We start from the raw sequence: 15,648 nt of genomic DNA on the forward strand, positions 1-15,648 counted from the left end.
CAGAGTTCCAGTCACTCAGGAAAAAGGAGACCAAGGTCATTCCCCTGTTTGGTTTCTCGGGGCCACAGCACAGAGCACTGCACCTGGGCTCACTTTTGATATCAACACCTCTTAGTTCTTCTCCCAGGTCTCCTGTGTCTCTCTGTCCTTTCCATTCCCACTCTCACCCCTACCCCCAAGCCTGATGGAGTGCTACACTGGCTACACTGGGCTTCATGGCCTGGAGGCAGGAACCCTTCATTCTGGGGGTAGGTTGAGTTTGTCTTTCCTGTCATGGCCGGATTGCCTGCCTGGTCCTTCCTGCAGTCACCTGAAGTAACCTCGTGTACTTTAGTTGACTATTTTTGTTCTAAGTTGATGTATTTGGTATGTTTAAACCATTAATGTTGTCCTTTTTTTTGTACCAGTCTGCTTTTCTACTGTGTTGTCTACACGGTTGTCTTTATTTACAGATTCACAGCATATGTGTGTTTGCGTATTGGGTGTGTCTGCGTGTATGTGGGTTTTTGTGTGTGTTGATATGCAGAAGCTTTTTTAGACTTTGCTTTTTTGTCTTCAGACTGAGTTTATGTCTGCCAAGGCTTCTTTTTGATATTTTAAACTAATTAGGTTTCTACATCCCTGACCCGTGTATACTTTACATCAGTAGACCATGTAAAGTATGAATGTGCCCATGATTTCACTGGTTGCTTATGACTTCATGTGGGTGCTAGGTATTGTTTCAGTCCACACAGGTTTGGTTTTTTTTCTTTTTCTGTTTTTTTTTTTTTGCGGTACGCGGGCCTCTCACTGTTGTGGCCTCTCCTGTTGCGGAGCACAGACTCCGGACGTGCAGGCTCAGCGGCCATGGCTCACGGGCCCAGCCGCTCCGCGGCGTGTGGGATCTTCCCGGACCGGGGCACGAACTCGTGTCCCCTGCATCGGCAGGCGGACTCTCAACCACTGCGCCACCAGGGAAACCCAGGTTTTTTTCTTTTTTTCCTCTCTTTTACAGTTCTATGGTTTCATGTAAGCAGTTAATGTAAATATTGTTAGCATTACATGCAGTGCTGTAACATTTTTTTAAATGTTGCACCTACTTTACAATTTAAAAACTTGGTCATTCGTATTTGAATTTTGCCCACAGAGCCATTTCATTCTCTTTGTATTAAAGCCAATTCATTTTTTTAAAATGAAGGCTAGCCCTTCTACATTAGTACATTTTTTTATTCCCTAAAATAAACTTTTTTTTCCAACAAATCTGAGAATGGAAGCAGAATGAAAAAATTTTGCTCCTTTAAAGAACTGCATAGTCCCTAATTTTATTTTGTGCCCTTTAAAAGTCTTAGGAAGCACATGGAGAATAAATTATACCTTTAAGTGTTTTTTTAAGATTATTTCAAATGAGTGAAATCTAACTGAGCAGCACTTATTTAATCTGTCTTGTTTGTAGCGTTAAAAGCAATCAGGGTTTTTATTTATTTAAGGAACATTTTTGGTTTGTACTTTTTAGTCCTATTGTGCATGTAAATTCTTTGAGAAGAATATTCATCCCTTGTGATATTGTGGGCCACTTTTAGTCTTTTATTTGAACCCTGACTTTGAGTTATTTGCTATGTCTGTTTTTTAAGTAAACACAAGCTTCTTTTTTGAACGTTAACACTGCAGAATTTTGGGAGGAGTGGAGGGTGGTTGTTCTACTTTCTGTAAGTTTTATGAAGATTTTCAGCTGACTTATCCCATGAGGTGATTCTTTTTTTCATTTCAGACCATGATAACATATTGTAGTTAACTTTGGTAATCTTCCGTGCAGTTTGCAAAGTTCCCTTGTAAGTCACAAGTGGTTTCGCATTGAGATTTTAAAATCTAAGATGCTTAAGGTGCTGGTGACATTGCTCTTTCTGAAAAGAAAGCCAAGATTCTAGACCTTACTGAAAATCTGATATCTTGTTTACTTTGCCCATTTATGCCCAAATGATGTAATGCAAGACTCAAGACTTTTCCATGTAGTGTATAAAATGAGTTATGCATTACTTGACTCATTTGGGGACTATGAACAAATACTATCAACCAACCAGAACTGTAATACTGAATTATTGTTTATCTTTTTCTTTCATTCACTCTATCACATTTGCATTAGCCAAAGAGATAAGAACATTAGTAATTCATATGTGTAAACAACCCAGAAGTGAATATTCAATCAGTGAGCCAAAAAGCAATAAACAACTCAAGCATGGGAAATCCTGCTGACAGTGGGCCGTCTGATGTAGAAAAAATATATAAAAAACATTATCTTCAAATATGAAAGATTAATTTGTATCAACTGTAAATATGTGTTATCAGCCTTATCTGCTTTTATACACACTGTGTGTGTACCTCAGTGACCTTTTATAAACCGGAGAAATGGTTGATTTAATAATTTGTTATGTAAATACAAAGTTGTCTATAAATTGGAAAATTTGATGCCAGATGGCTTCACAATATACAACTGTGTTTTGTAACATCATGCCTTTATGGATTAAGTATAAATACACTGGATTGTCTGTGTAGAAGAGTAGCAATTTACATTTCACCTGCATATCAAATGGATATTTTTGTCCAAATGGTTATACTCTTAGAAAAAGAAAATGACCTGAACGGTTTCAATGTGAAAAACAAATATGGTTTTGAATTCACCAAAACTCCTTTTCACACTCAAGAGTCTATTCAGTTCCACACTAAATGCCTTGTATTATGATAGTTCCATAAGAGATTCATTGATTCAAGACTGGGATCTACCTAGGAAACCTCCCCAAACTGAATAATCCTACTTTAGAGACAGGCTGGGCATCTTAATTTCTAAATCGCAGGCAGGGGAGGAACCACAGCCTTCTTATTGCTTTTTAATGTATTCTTTTCTGCTTTGTTTTCATACATCATGGAGAGCACCACACAGACAAAGAGGGCCTAGTTCTGTGCACCAAGGTATCTACAGAGTGTCATCTCCACTCAGAGCTCCTCGGCCTCAGCACTGTTGACATTTTGGGTGAGCTCATTCTTTGCTGTGGGGCCCGTCCTGTGTATTCTAGGATGTTTGGCAGCCTCCCTGGCCTCTACCCACCAGATACGAGTAGCATCCCTTCCAAATTGCGACAATCAAAGGTGACTCCAGACATTGCCAAATATCTCCGGGCGTGGGAGTCAGGGGCACAGGTGGGAGACAAAATGAGATTCGAAAACCACTGCGTTAACGGAATCAGTTCTGGAACATATGTCTGTATAAAATATGGGCATGTTTTGCATGCTGTAATCAACAGGAAACTGATTCCTAGATCAAAATCCAAAACAAAATCCATGCCAAAGGAATGCTTCTCAGTCCATGTTTAAGAAAGTGAGTATACTAGCTTCAGTTTCATTTTGAATGCACTTGACACTTTTGATCATAAGATTGACCCAGGACAATCCTGTTTTGTTTTTTGTTTTTGTTTGTATATTTATTTATTTATTTATGGCTGCGTTGGGTCTTCGTTGCTGTGCGCGGGCTTTCTCTAGTTGCGGTGAGTGGGAGCTAATCTTCGTTGAGGTGCACAGGCTTCTCATTGTGGTGGCTTCTCTTGTTGCAGAGCACAGGCTCTAGGCACACGAGCTTCAGTGATTGTAGCACGTGAGCTCAGTAGTTGTGGCTCGCGGGCTCTAGAGCGCAGCCTCAGTAGTTGTGGCACGTGGGCTTAGTTGCTCTGCTGCATGTGGGATCTTCCCGGACCAGGGCTTGAACCCGTGTCCCCTGCATTGGCAGGCAGATTCTTAACCACTGCGCCACTAGGGAAGCCTGACAATCCTGTTTTGAGAACTCCCAGGTAGGGCTTAGAATTACCTAGTGTGGTTCAGAGTTTGCAAGAAGACTGATGGGCCACTTTGGTGGAAGGCTTCCCGGTGATAGTGCAGCTGTCTCCCTTGAGTCAAGATGAGGAAGGTGGCTAAGTGTATGTATGTATGTATATATCGATCTTTTTTTTTTTTTTTTTTTTGCGGTACGCGGGCCTCTCACTGTCGTGGCCTCTCCCGTTGTGGAGCACAGGCTCCGGATGCGCTGGCTCAGCGGCCATGGCTCACAGGCCCAGCCGCTCTGCGGCATGCGGATCTTCCTGGACCAGGGCACGAACCCGTGTCCCCTGCATCGGCAGGTGGACTCTCAACCACTGCGCCACCAGGGAAACCCTCGATCTATTTTAATAGCTCTCTACGTCAGCCTGGTTCAGGTATCTGTAGTTTTTGTGTGATCCTCTTTGAAGTTCTGACAGAAACAGTTCAATAGATCTTGGAGATGTCATTGATACATTTATTAATTCAGTAAACATTTGTTGAGTCCCACTCTATGCCACAACCTATATGCAGCAATGTGAGTAAGGCAGACCCATTTCCTGCCCTCACAGAGCTGCTAAGGAGGAGGCCACTTAAACATGTAAGTACGATAAAGGGTGATAAGGGCTGGGATAGGGTACACATCACAGGCCCCTGAACTAGTTTAAGGGGAATGGGGGCTTGAGTGAGGGTCAGGGAAAGATGCATCAGAATTAGACAAATGAGAAGTGTGTGCCTTGTGGGAGGGTAAAGGAGAGCTTTTTACGGGCAGAGAGAAGGGCTTGTATGAGGCCTGGAGGTTAGAGGAAGCAGGAAAGAAGAGCGGCTAAAGTGCATAGTGCTAGGGGGAGTATGGAGAGAAGTGGGGCAAAGAACAGAGCGGGGGTCGGGGCATGTCCTGTCAAGACCGCACTGTAGGGAATTCCCTGGCGGTCCAGTGGTCAGGACTCCATGCTCTCACTGCTGAGGGCCCAGGTTCAATCCCTGGTCGGGGATCTAAAATCCCATAAGCTGACCCACATGGCAAATAAATATATACATAAATAAAAATAAAAATATTAAGAAAAAAAAGAGACTGCACTGTCACGTGACAGTAATGGGGACCATGACAGGGTTTTAAGGATGGGCGTGATATGACCAGGTTTGTGTTTTAGAAAGATTATTCTGACTGCAGGTGAAGAACAGGAAGTTGGAAGGGGACAACATCAAGTGCAGCATTTTATTTTATTTATTTATTTACAAATTTTTATTTATTTTTGGCTGCGTTGGGTCTTTGTTGCTGCACGCAGGCTTTCTCTAGTTGCAGCGAGCGGGGGCTACTCTTTGTTGCGGCGCGTGGGCTTCTCATTGCGGTGGCTTCTCTTGTTGTGGAGCACGGGCTCTAGGTTGCTTGGGCTTCAGTAGTTGTGGTTCACGGGCTCTAGAGCGAAGGCTCAGTAGCTGTGGCGCACGGGCTTAGATGCTCCAGGGCATGTGGGATCTTCCTGGACCAGGGCTCGAGCTCGTGTCCCTTGAATTGGCAGGCGGATTCTTAACCACTGCACCACCAGGGAAGTCCCCGCAGCATTTTATTATTTTGAGGTATAGCTGATTACAAGATTACGTTAGTTTCAGGTATACAACATAGTGATTAGTGATTTGAAGATTTTCGTAGAATATACTCCATTTAAAGTTGTTATAAAATATTGGCTATATTCCAGGTGCAGCATTTTTTAAAAGGAAAAATTTTAAAAGATCTGAGCCCACCATAATTCTTCATATTACATTTGTTGAGCAAGTTCCATCCCAGTCTTGAGGTATGTACATAACTATGTTTGTGTAAATTCACACTAATAGTCATGAAGAAATGCTATTCAGTATACTTACAGTTACTGCCAACAACATGATTCCCTATGTCTCTCACACAAATTAGTGCTCTATTGGTAGAGCAATAATGTTTCTACTTTGATGATCAGAAGTTGGGAAAGTTTGAAGTCCCAAAGCATTCTGTTAGATTGTTAGGAAGCAAGGCCTGCTTCCCAGAATGCACAGGTAAGTATAGGTCAGGTCCAGGCCCTCGGCACCATCCCTTCATCCTACACACCTCACTGGAAAACAGGAAGCTGCAGAGGAGCATGCGAGATGTCAGAGGTACCAGGTGAGCACCAAGGGTTATGAAGGCGCAGGAAAGCAGGACCCCAGGGAGTCAGGGCCCAGAAAAGGCCATCTGGCTACAAGGACCTCTGCCCCACAGCAGGGGGGACCACAATGGCCTTTCATCATCCATTCCAGCCAGTGTTTATGTACATGCCCTTCAAAATATCCCCAACCACAATTAGTCACCTCCTACATTCAATGAACATTGAACTCGAGGGCTCTTTAAAGCTAATTATCTGTTTAAAAAAAGGGGGTGGGGGCAGAAGCAATTCTATGATCCAGATGCCAGCAAATAGCCCTTCTCTCTAGCACAGGGTCCTGTACACAGGAAATGGAGCCTCAACAGAGAGCCCATTATAACGTTTACAAACTGGTCCTTGGAGGGGGATTGTCTACTTTGAAATCTAGTCTGTACCACTAAATAGTTGTTTGACTTTGGGCAGGTTACTTTTTCTGTGCTTTGCCTCCAGGTCTAAGAAAGAGGGATAATAACAGCACTTCCCTCATGGGGTTGATGAGGGATAGAATGAGATAATGCAGATAAACTCTTAGTGCCTGGTACATAGCAGGCACTCAGGGACTGTTTATTGTTAAGCTGCAGTTTGAAAGGTTTAAATTAGAAAAGGGAACTTATTGCCAGGGTAAGTTGTTGTCAGACATAAGGAGGAGTTGTGTGTAGAGTTGCTGTCTCCCCAGGAAGCCTTTTAAAGGTAGAGTGGTTCCCCTGTCCAGGGCAAACTGCAACACAGAAGCCCTTTCTGGTGCACCCTGTCCAGCCCAGTTTCTGAATCTGCTTCCCGGGGTGTTTCTCAGATGAATTCCATCGTCTGTAATGCCACATGCAGAAATGGACCAGCAAAATGATGTCCCAAGAAACTAGTCTGGAAAATGATTTCTCCACGAAGTGCATTGGCTGTGGTAACCAGAACAAAAATGGAACTTCAGCCACAGAGTGAAGTTAGAACCAGCTCTTCAAATAAGTAGCTCAAGATGGTGTCCCTATTCTTGCCCCTGACTGGCTCCGTGAATTAGGACAAACCCCTGAAAAGATTCTGGGGCCAGACTCCTAGGGTGTGAGTCCAGTCATTCGGTGGCGGTGTGACCTCAAGCAAATTGCCCTCTAAGTGCTTTAGTTTCATCATCTGAAAGTGGGGCTACTAGGATCATAACATTGCTTGAGGATTAAATAGATGAATCGACATGAAGCCCTTAGAAGAGTGTAGGCTTGGAGTAAATGCTATACAAGTCTAGCTATTGTACTGTTATTACTGTTAATAATAGAAGTGGAGCCTCACTCAGTTCCTTCATCCACAGATGGGAACGACGAAGCCCTCACTTACCTTGAACCAGTCTTCTGGGGGTAATCCCTTGAGGGAGTCGTGCTCTTCACATGGAGCCATTTATTTCTCTTCCCTGATTTCAACATAGGTGCCTTTGAACCAAGCAAGTGTCAGGAAGTTCCCCAAACATTTGAGAATATGGAGGGTTGGAAGAAGATGTTCATAACTCTCCTAGGATGAGCCTGTCCTCAGACATGCATGAAAATGAAAAGAGAGAAATACACGGAGGCATGCTTTTAAAGAGGAGAGGAAAGAACTAATAATCTGGTAGTAGTTTTCAGCACTATTAAGGATTACTATTTGTTTCTTACTTGGAAGTTTATATCTAAATACTATACCTAGACATTTTTGTCTGGGTACAAAAAAGTCTAGGTATAGTATTGAAGTATATGAAAAATACTTCTAAGACTGTGAACCCTTAGGCACATCTTGCTAAAAGAGGGGGCGGAATTTGTCAAACACTGGTGAAAGGAGTAGGTTTAGCTGAACACTTAGTTGCCAGGGGCAGGGCCTCTCCAGGGTTTACCGTCTTCCGCTCCATGGGCCTCTGCAGAACACTGATTATGCGGAACATTGCCAGGAGGACTGGCCCCCCGGGGCTTTGGTCCCTGGACTGTGACTGAATCCCCCAGAACATAGCTCTCCCCGCCAAGTTAATCTTAAATAGCTTTCATGGTCAGGGAAGATATCCTTAGGAAATCTGAGATCTGTTACAGTCTCTGTCCCCCTTTTCCAATCAAATAGGGATCATCTAGAATCGGTAGGTTCCTTCGAATTTCAAAACAAGCATGGAGGTTAGGAGCCTGTGATTTCAGGCTGAGTCTCATTGTTCTGGTTTATTTGGCACAGAATGGGAAGCAAAAATTCACAGGAGCCAGGAAAGAAAGCATGCAAGGACTGGTGTGGAGTAATATACCGGCTCTCTCTGGACAAGCCATCTGTCTGAACAAGAGCAGGCAAAGCTGAAGAGAGATTGTTCCCCCACCCCACCTTTCTCTTGGCTTCTCAGCTCTTCCCAAATGTCCAAGGTGATTACGGAGCAGGTGAGGCCTCCTGGGAGGAGGAGAAAGTGTGTGCACTGTGTTTCTGTGCTTCGTAAGGCAACCAGGTTAGCCAAGAGATCAGGCCATATAGCGATGGCCATTCTGAGGAGCTCATAGCTTTCTGAGAACAAAATAAAAAAGAGATGTGGTTCCTGCCTCAAAGAATAACTTTCCTTGTTCTGAAGCAGTGGTTTCCAAACTTTATTATCAGAAATTCCTATCAGTAAAATAAAAATAAAATTGGGGACATACTATATATAAGTATACGTGCACACGTGTGTGTGTGTGTGTGTGTGTGTGTGTGTACTATGTGTACTACTGAATTAATATACTATGTGTGTTACAAAACACCCAAAATAAAAATTAGGAAAGACTGAGATGAACCAAACAGAAATAGAAATTTTTATTTTTTCCCTCTTTCTCACCCCAGTAGATTATCTTGCACTGTGCCTGGGGTGCGTGCACTCAACTTTGGAGATCACTCTAAGTGATGAAATACTGGGAGGTCATGGCATGTTGCTCCAATACCAAAGGCAGCGATGGAACCAAACCATCAACGGGAGCTCCTTGAGGAGGGACCCAGTTTTTCTTATTCAACTTTCTATGCTCAGTTCTAATTAAATGGTAGGTAAAGAAAGAAGAAAGGAAGGAAAGTGTCCTGAAAACCTGATAACTGATGTGGAATCCATGTTTTATATTAGGTTATATGACTAACCTTGATCTTTCTATAAGCTCAAAGCATCTATCAAATCTATCTGGCTGTGAGACAGGGTCACCTTCTCAGGAGAGTTGCTGATCCATGTGCAAGGGCCAGACTGTAGGCCCTGCACTGCTGCTCCCACCCTTGTAGAAGTGAGAGGACACGCCAACGCCATGCTCACATACCTGGGCCAGGCACCCTGAGTGTGTGCATGCATGTGTATTCTATGCACTCCCAGCCCCAGGAAAGTTCTGGAGCTTTCTTGAAAGAAACCCAATGTGTGTGGTTCTAGGCAGCTCATTCATAAGGTCATAGTGTTGTAGAAGAGGAGCTGAACCAAGCTGTAGTCTCAGCTCTGCTGTGTGACCTTGGGCAAGTGCCTTAACATCTCTCAACCTGAGTTTTCTCATCTGTCCTGAGGGGAACTGGTGTCACCCTACCTGACCCACAGGGTCATCATGAAGTTCACATGAACATGCTTATGAAGGTATTTTGCAAAGAATGCAAAACATAGTACCTTGATGTCATAAGGTATTTAGACTTATGTGTTAAGGTCTTTCCAAGGCACAAAGACAAACTTTTCCTAGAAATCTTGGAGTTACCTATCCTGGGAAACTATCTCTTGAGGAGACCAGCTCAGAGGGATACTGGCTCATAGTAGATTTCTAATCTGAACCCAGAATTCTGGAGGCTTCATAAGCCTAAAGAAGAAACCAAATGGACAATGGTGACTCCCATAAAGCAATTTGGGTAGATTTCCATTTTTCTGGATAATGCCAAGATTTCCAAGGGAGGAGATTTGTCTGTTCATTTCTTCAATAAATATTTATAGAGCATCTTATCTCTGAGATAAAGGCCCCTTCCTCAAGGGCTTTTGTTCCTGAAAATGAGAAAAACTTGTGAACAATCATTGCAATACACTGACAAGAGCCACAAGCCAGGTGTGACTTACAAACAGCTTTGGATACTACTGGGAGGCTTAAATATTGCGGAATCAGGTAAGTGACTTATGGAAGTCCAGGAATTCAGGCATTACCAGGAGAGATAAAGGACATTCAAGAGAGAGAGAAAGAAGTACAAAGGCCAGGGGCTGGGTGGGGGATGGAAAGAGGTAGAGAATAGCGTGGTTTTCGGGAACTCTGAGGGATCCAGTAAGTCTTGAATGTGATGTCCAGGAAGGAGAGAGGTAGACCATAAACCCAGAAAGTAAGCAGAAGCCAGCTCATGGTAAAAGTGGGGTGCCAGCAGGTCTTTTAGGCCAGGAGAACTTGGAAAGCCATTCAAAACATCTTAAACCAGATGAACGACAGCCATCCATCTATACACATACCAACAAATATTTGTTGTGCACTTAGCATGTGCCAGCTCTATTCTAGGATACAGTAGTAACTATGGCTGCCATGTGCCTACTCTCACAGGATGGATAGTCTAGTGTCAAAGATAAGAAATTATTAAAGTGTAATGAGTATTATGATGGCCATAGGAGTCTATGGTACCATATAATGTTGTTTTACAAAGGCCACTTGTCAATATGCCTAAAAATGAGGCCACTTAGATGATATGTAACTCATATGTTGTTCTGTAACTATGACATTCACCCATGAAAACAGCTAGGAAATAATAAAGAATATAAGTGGCAACTCTGGTCAAGATTCACCACTGCTATATCCACATCACCTGGGTGTGCCTACCCCAGGCTCAGCTAGGTGGCTATCATCTGAGGTGTTGGTTGCAGTCAGGTGGTGCCTGCAGAGTCATGATGAAGGCTTCCTCCCCACATGTCCAGTGGCTGATTGATGCTGGCTGTCAACTGGGACCTCAGATGGCACTGTTAGCCAGAACACATGGCTTCTCCATGTGCTCTGGGCATCCTCACAGCTTTGCGTCTGGGTTCTCAGAGCAAGTGTCCCAAGACACATTAGAAAGAGCCAGCGGGAAGCTGCACTGCCTTACTAACCTAGCCTCCTAAGTCACATGTTTTTCCTTCTGCCCAATTCGTTTGGTTGGAAGCAAGGCCCTAAAGCCAGCCCATATTCTGGAAGAGGGGAATTTGACTGCCTCTCCTGATGGAGTGACAAAAATTTGCAGACACATTTAAAGCCACTACATAGGTTTTCAACAAAATATATGATTGGAATATATTCTCTTTGCTGGTATAAATATTGCTAAGATAAAAATAATTGCTAATATTTGGGGAAAACTTATGTGCGAGAAACAATGCTAAGCACACTATGTGTTGTGAAAATTAAATGACATACCACTCCCCATCCTATGGGACAAGTACTATTATTTCCCCATTTCATAGATCTGGAATCTAAAACTGAAAGATTTCAGGTAAATTGTCTGGTTTTTTTTTTAATTTATTAATTTATTTTTGGTTGCGTTGAGTCTTTGTTGCTGCACGCGGGCTTTCTCTAGTTGTGGCGAGTGCAGGCTACTCTTCGTTGCGGTGCTCGGGCTTCTCATTGCGGTGGCTTCTCTTGTTACAAGCCCGGGCTCTAGGTGTGCGGGCTTCAGTAGTTGTGACATGTGGGCTCAGTAGCTGTGGCTCACGGGCTCTAGAGCGCAAGCTCAGTAGTTATGGCGCATGGGCTTAGTTGCTCCGTGGCATGTGGGATCTTCCCGGACCCGGGCTTGAACCCGTGTCCCCTGGATTGGCAGGTGGATTCTTAACCACTGCGCCACCAGGGAAGCCCCTAATTTGTCTGTTTCACCCAGATAGAAAGTGGTAGCCCCAAGAGAGGAGCCCAGGTGGGCTCAGGGTCCAAGCACTTATCCACTAAGCCAAACTGTCCCGTTTCCTCAAGGCTCATGTATAAGATGAAGTTCACGTACTTGAAATAGATTTCTCCAAGTTAATGAGTGAATGTATAACCGTATCCAACCACACATGAAAAGCATATTTGTACAGTTCATAACAAAATGGAGAAAATGTTTTCCTGGTAGCTCTTATGCGAAGGTTTCTGGAGGAAGGAGGTTGGCTTTAAAAGAAAGATGCTGTGATAATCCTTTTGTGGAGTAGAAGGGAGATACCCCAGCCACGTTGCAGGGCAGGAGAGAGCATCTTGGAAGAGGAGGTGCTGACGGTTGTGGGGGAAGGATGAAGAAAGAGGCAGGTCTCCCACCCTTCAATCTACCCCATTTCCCACAGGCAAATCAGGGGGAGATTTTAGGAGAAGAAACTTATCTAAAAGATATTTCCTTGTTGTAAAGAGATTTACAGGAAAGATGCTACGTGCTGTGCAACATGAACTCCCTCCGTGCCTCTGAAAATTTTCAGTGAAATTGCAAAAAATCTTGATGAGTTTTGGTGTGGTTGGATTTATTGTTATAGCTAGTTTAGGGGCTGAGTTTTGTATCACGAATGGCTCAGAATCAGCCAGTGCTCAAAGGGCGGGCATTAACTTCCAGGGTCTTAAATCTTGCCCTCTAACAAGTAGTTCATGTCCCTGACAGAGCGATGGAATTCACTAACTAGTTGCAGTCCCACTAAGGCCCTCTTCATCCTTGCCAGGAATTGGCATCAGACTCAGTCTGTTCCAGTAAGAATGAATCTCCTCCACTGAGCATAAGCTTACTGACTGCCTACAACACTGATCATACCCAGATACTAACAAACCTGGGTGACATTAAATTCTGGATTAAGGGGCTGTTCACCTTGTTTTGCCCACTCTAGATACCAGGAATCTACCAGGAAGGTAGGTCCCACTTGGTCCAGACACATAACAATTCTTCAATGAGTCTATGAAACCAATTCCAAGTACTCACTGAAACTAACCCAATGCTCTGTGGTGAGAACCAGGTAAATTAGATGGTTGTTACTCCTTTGGTCTCAATCCCAGAAAAAGGATGAGATTTGGAGACTGGAGCTGAGCAGAGATGAGCAGAGCTGGAGCTGACCTGCAAGAGTCATGAAACGTGAGCAAGAAATAAACCTTTGTGGTTTTAAGCCACTAGGATTTGGGGATTGTTATAAAACACTCATAATGTATATTACACACTTGCTGTGTGGAAGGCTTTGTGGAATATGGAGTTGTACAAGATGCAGTCTCTGACTTCTAGAAGCTTACAATCTAAGAAGGTTAGACACCCAAGTATCTTGTAAAGTAGCAGAAGTGGCCAAGATGATGAGTGAGGCAAGAGGACCATAAGGACGGTTAGCAGCATGGAAAGTCAGGGGAGATTTCATAGAGGAGGGATGATTGGGAGGCTCAATGATGCAGGGAATGCAAAGAGAAAAAGGACTGAGGAGATGTCCGTAGATTTTGTTTCTAGAAGACAAATATGGGCTTTGAGGAAATACTTCCAGGTGAGGGGGTAGATGGGGCAGTTAAGGGGTAAAGGAGGTGGAGAGGAAGCAAACCCATCAACAAAAGATTACTCTTTCAACATGTGCAGTGAGAGAAACCATAGGGATGGGGGAAGTCAAAGGACTGTGCCGTTTTTCAGGATGAGGCAGCAACCATACTTGGGGTCTCCACTCTCCCTACTCTCCCTCCTCATAGAGTCTACCCCACCCACTGTGCCTGCTGAGAGGAGAGGGAATTGGCCAACTCCAGGCTCCCAGACTCAGATGACTGGACCGAGGGGGGCACCTGATTTGAGGAGGACAACCCAAGTTGTGAATGACATACCGCTTCAGTGACCGGGCTCAAAAAGATGACTGGGGAGGAAACTTGCACAAGCCTCTTAGATAGCCTTATCCACCAGAGGGCAGACAGCAGAAGCAAGAAGAACTACAATCCTGCAGCCTATGGAACAAAAACCACATTCACAGAAAGACCGACAAGATGAAAAGGCAGAGGGCTACGTACCAGATGAAGGAACAAGATATAACCCCAGAAAAACAACTAAATGAAGTGGAGATAGGCAACCTTCCAGAAAAAGAATTCAGAATAATGATAGTGAAGATGATCCAGGACCTCGGAAAAAGAATGGAGGCAAAGATTGAGAAGATGCAAGACATGTTTAACAAAGATCTAGAAGAATTAAAGAACAAACAAACAGAGATGAACAATACAATAACTGAAATGAAAACTACACTAGAAGGAATCAATAGCAGAATAACTGAGGCAGAAGAATGGATAAGTAACCTGGAGGACAGAATGGTGGAATTCACTGCTGCGGAACAGAATAAAGAAAACAGAATGAAAAGAAATGAAGACAGCCTAAGAGACCACTGGGACAACAGTAAATGCAACAACATTCGCATTATAGGGGTCCCAGAAGGAGAAGAGAGAGAGAAAGGACCAGATAAAATATTTGAAGAGATTGTAGTCAAAAACTTCCCTAACATGGGAAAGGAAATAGCCACGCAAGTCCAGGAAGCGCAGAGATTCCCATACAGGATAAACCCAAGGAGAAACATGCCAAGATACATAGTAATCAAATTGGCAAAAATTAAAGACAAAGAAAAATTATTGAAAGCAGCAAGGGAAAAACAACAAATAATATACAAGGGAACTCCCATAAGGTTAACAGCTGATTTCTCAGCAGAAACTCTACAAGCCAAAAGGGAGTGATATGATATACTTAAAGTGATGAAAGGGAAGAACCTACAATCAAGATTACTCTAGCCAGCAAGGATCTCATTCAGATTTGATGGAGAAATCAAAAGTTTTACAGACAAGTGAAAGCTAAGAGAATTCAGCACCACCAAAGCAGCTCTACAACAAACGCTAAAGGAACTTCTCTAAGTGGGAAACACAAGAGAAGACAAGGACCTACAAAAACAAACCCAAAACAATTAAGAAAATGGTCATAGGAACATACATATTGATAATTACCTTAAATGTGAATGGATTAAATGCTCCAACCAAAAGACACAGGCTTGCTTAATGGATACACAAACAAGAGCCATATATATGCTATCTAGGAGAGACCCACTTCAGACCTAGGGACACATTACAGACTGAAAGTGAGGGGATAGAAAAAGATATTCCATGCAAATGGAAATCACAAGAAAGCTGGAGTAGCAATACTCATATCAGATAAAATAGACTTTAAAATAAAGAATGTTACAAGAGACAAGGAAGGACACTATGTAATGATCAAGGGATCAATCCAGGAAGAAGATATAACAATTATAAATATATATGCACCCAACATAGGAGCACCTCAATATATAAGGCAACTGCTAACAGCTATAAAAGAGGAAATCAACAGTAGCACAATAATAGTGGGGGACTTTAACACCTCACTTACACCAACGGACAGGTCATCCAAAATGAAAATAAATAAGGAAACAGAAGCTTTAAATGACACAATAGACCAGATAGATTTAATTGATATTTATATGACATTCCATCCAAAACCAGCAGATTACACTTTCTTCTCAAGTGTGCATGGAACATTCTCCAGGATAGATCACATCTTGGGTCACAAATCAAGCCTCAGTAAATTTAAGACAATTGAAATCATGTCAAGCATCTTTTCCGACCACAGCGCTATGAGATTAGAAATGAATTACAGGGAAAAAAATGGAAAAAGCACAAACACATGGAGGCTAAACAATACGTTACTAAATAACCAAGAGGTCACTGAAGAAATCAAAGAGGAAATCAAAAAATACCTAGAGACAAATGACAATGAAAACACAATGATCCAAAAC

The sequence above is a fragment of the Leucopleurus acutus genome, assembly GCF_964270905.1.
Source record: "Leucopleurus acutus genome assembly, chromosome: 6".
NCBI lineage: Eukaryota > Metazoa > Chordata > Mammalia > Artiodactyla > Delphinidae > Leucopleurus > Leucopleurus acutus.